Source organism: Pteropus medius, unplaced genomic scaffold (genome assembly GCF_902729225.1).
Source record: "Pteropus medius unplaced genomic scaffold, Ma_sr-lr_union100, whole genome shotgun sequence".
Lineage (NCBI taxonomy): Eukaryota > Metazoa > Chordata > Mammalia > Chiroptera > Pteropodidae > Pteropus > Pteropus medius.
The window spans coordinates 14,851,822-14,855,851 of NW_024352786.1; the positions used below are offsets into that span (position 1 = coordinate 14,851,822).

General features: G+C 33.6%; 1 pseudogene; it reads left to right on the forward strand.

Moving 5' to 3' along the window:
• The first annotated feature begins 3,466 nt into the window (after window positions 1-3,466).
• LOC120591268 (uncharacterized) lies at window positions 3,467-3,585 on the forward strand (annotated as a pseudogene).
• Window positions 3,586-4,030: the final 445 nt, after the last annotated feature.

The window sequence follows — 4,030 nt, forward strand, 5'->3', positions numbered from 1 at the left end:
ACCATGAAAAAAGAAATCAAACACTGAAAGTATGCATTTGTGAAAAAACAATTCTAGAATTACAGATCTCTACATATTTGTTGCTTTCCTCATCCAGGGAAATTTGTCCACATAAAAGGGCAGCTGTCAGCTAATTTAAATATTCTATTATTTTTCAATCACGTATCATACCGCTAAACATAAGCATTACTGAATTTGGAGATATTTGATTGCTATGTATAATCTACACATTTGTATTCCAGTAAGTCAACAGATGAATTAGTTTTACTGCCAACATCTAGTTACTCTATAGTCAAAAAGGAATAAGAAAACCTTTCCAAAAGGTTGAAACTCAGAGATCAATGTCAAAACTTATAATGTTTTTTTTTAATAGGAATTTTATTTAGGTATACACAAAGTTACTAACTGGGAGGAAAATAATTTGAAAAGTTGGCTTGTGACCACTTCTAGGGAAAGAAAGCAAGCAGATGGCTTGTATAATTTTCTTGTAAGTGTCTTGATAAGTGAGCCTCTTAACAAATAGACAAATGATGTTTCTTAGGAGGCTAGTACTTACCTATGGACTGCTTTTAGCAGGACGTGCCTGTTTTAGGATTGCTTATTGTAAACAAACCTAAAATAAAATATAAAATAAGTGTTAATTTTGAATTATTCCAGTTTGACTCAGCCAAATGTACTGCTTTCTTTGCCCATCTTATATGAGATAGTCACATTATTTTCTATTTAAAGCTAATTTGGCATGCAATATGTTTTATTTCAGAAAACAAACACACTTTTTTTGTATGGTAATAAACTTTATAATTTTGGAAAATGACACTAGTAAGACCTTTGACAAAAATTTTATCTCAATCACCTAAGCTTATTTAATCTTTAATTGACTTGATTAAAGCAGTATATCTAAATCATGTTTGCATATTTAATTGTTATGCCTAAAAACTTCAAATATATGTAAAATTTATACTGCTTGTCAGAGATACAGGTATTAATCTGGGTTTGGCTTCTTTTCAGGACACCACATTAATACTTTTAACTACTTTGCAGGGTGAAAATAAGAGTACAGGCTTATATGAAGATTAAATATAAAAATTATAACTACATTTTAATCTACATTTCTACACAGTGTGCAACATAAGTCTTAGTGAACTTTTCCAACTACAAATAAATCTGAAATACATATATTTTCCTTCTAGTTGTATATTCATTAGACATTAAGCCAGTAATGATCTTCACCGTTGTATCATGTCTAGCATTAGTGACCTTCAAGTGCTTGACCTCCAGAGAAACTGGTTTGCCAAGATTTCTCTAACTTGCACATGGAAAGCTTAAGGTTAGCAGAAGTTATATAATTTGTTCTAAACCTTAAGACTCCTGGATAGTAGAGCTAAAACTCAAATCTTATTCCTAGTTTGGTGATTTGAATCTTTAACTGATTTTAAATAAAGGGCTTTAGTTAATAATCTTTTTACTCAGTGCCAGCCTTGATAGCAAGAAACAGCAGACTTCAAGTTCAAGAACATTATCGAACTGCAAATTGGTCCAATTTTTCTCTCATTATTTCTGGAACATGCTAATATATCAACGAGCAACATTGTCATTGTCAATATTGTCAACACTTGGGAGCCTTTCTACAGACATTTATACATGAGGGAAAGAATTTCTTACATCATTTACCCTCTCAAGGATATTTTGTGGCATACCTACTATTAGCCTGGCACAATTTAGGTATAGAAGATAGCAATAAAGATTTCTCTATATTCATAGATATTAAATGTTACTGAAGTCACTCTTTAAAGAGAATCATATCCATAACATAAAATAAAATTATTGCAAGTATCATGAAGAAATATAGAATGCTATGAGAATATGTAATGAAGGGACTATGTTAATTTTATGTAAAAATCTGTAAGTTGATTAGGGAGCAGCCAGGTGAATGGATTTGGGACTGGGGACTGTGGATGAGAGAAGAGAAGAATATTCTAAGCTGAGGAAATATGTATGATGGCCCCAAGGTAGGAAGGGGAACAGTGATTTCAAGAAACGAAGAAACCAGCAAGGCTTGGGTGATATGACCAAAGGGAAATTTATGAGAAAGTAATGTGAGACACAGAGTCGAGGGCAACATCATGACACTAATTGTATCCTTAAACATGAGTAGGAAAAAAAAGTTCGAATAGATTTCAACTACTTCTTCAAAACAAGGGTTAGATTGAGTTATTCCATTATCTGGCAGGACACAAAGTTGACAGTTACCACAGAAAGATTCCATTTATGTACTAAGTTCTTCAGAGACCATCTAGTTCTACCTCAGCCAGTGATCACAAGGCCCTTAAGAAGCAAAGTATCTACACAGTCAACAGATGAGAGAAAAACACATTGGATGTCCCATTCTTGCTTTAGCATAGATGAAAATAACCTTGAACTTTGGCATTGTTCCAAGATTTTAGATATTGCCATAGATTAGTGCCAGTCTCGAGTTACCTGGAGGTTTTAAATGTCTGTACCTGCTTTATGTACCTGCTATTGATTTTAGGTACTAACCCAACCTTCCAATATTCCTGACAGCATGGCTGTTGCCTCACTTTTTAGGCTATTAATTCTTTTCCCTCACACCCTAATTTAGGATTTAAAAAATATTGGAATCCTAAAACAGTGATTAATTTGAAGGGTTTTGTTCAGTAACTCTGAATTACTTGTACATTGGCCACACACTAAAATGTTGCCCTGTCATATAGATGTTTTCTGCTGAATATCTAATTCTCCAAATACTCATCATAATTCACAATATGAACATTTATCATTTGAAAGGAGAATAGCAGTGAGAAGTGTTTGTCAGCTCTTTTAAAGCTGTGAGAAACGGCGGTCACCATTTGCCACACTAGACTATTTCTGTCACACAGGGAGGATGGGGTTACACACCTTAAAGAGATGTTGTCTCATGGCTTTTGTCTTTACTTCCTTGCTCAGCTCCCTTGGCTCTTCCTCATGTAACACACAAAATCAATGGTTTTTAAGCCACTTAATATTTTAGGTAGTGATGGCTCAAGCTTGTAAACTGAGTCTTGGTCCATAGACTGATGAATTGAATTCAGTGTAGATGAGTAAGTAGTGGCCAGACTCATTACTCTCCTTAAAGGAAAAACAAACAAACAAACGAAAAAAACAAAACATCAGACAAAGATCGCTCCTGGTTACAATCGCTCCCTCAGTAAATTATATAGTCATCATTTCCCTGTCACTTTCTGACAATAGTTTTTCATTTTAAAGAGACCATTTACAATGTTCCTTTTCACAATCATGTTTATTTAACGGTAGACATGTGTGAGGCTATGTTAACTCTGTACTCAAGATCAGTGTTATTTGTGGAGACACATTCTCAACATATATTTAATTACTTCTCTTTTCCTCATACTTCAGGCTACAAGAGAGTCTGTTGAGCAAGAATGAACAATAAAATACATCATTAATAGTCTACGGCCATGCTACCCTGAACAAACTGGATCCCGTCTGATCTTGGAAACTAAACAGGGTCGGGCCTGGTTAGTATTTGGATGGGAGACCACCTAGGAAGACCAGGTGCTGTAGGAATGAAAAATAAAAAAAATAAATAAGAGATTGTAAGCTGATAAGGTCCTTGTAATCTGTGAGGTCAACCAAGGTTTGCCTCGCCTAAAAAGTAAAATAAAAAAATTTAAAAAAGAATCATTAAGAATAATAACATATTTATATGAATTGTTTTCCAGAAAATTGAATCAATTTTATGGGCATGTTCTCGCTTCTTTCTCCAATAACCAAATGAAATTGTTTAAAAAAAAGGTGTCTGTTCCAACGGCTTCATATAATCACAGATTTGTCCTTATTATGGATGTGTTTAACTGTATCTAGCTGCTGTCTTTTTTTGAAATTTTCTTTTTTCTCTGTTTCACAACATGCTTATTTCTTGTTTCCTCTATCACTGTTTTTAGTCAGTTTAGTTACCGGTGATTTTTCTTTAATTTTTTAAGCTTCTCCTAGTCTTTAATTATCAGAATTA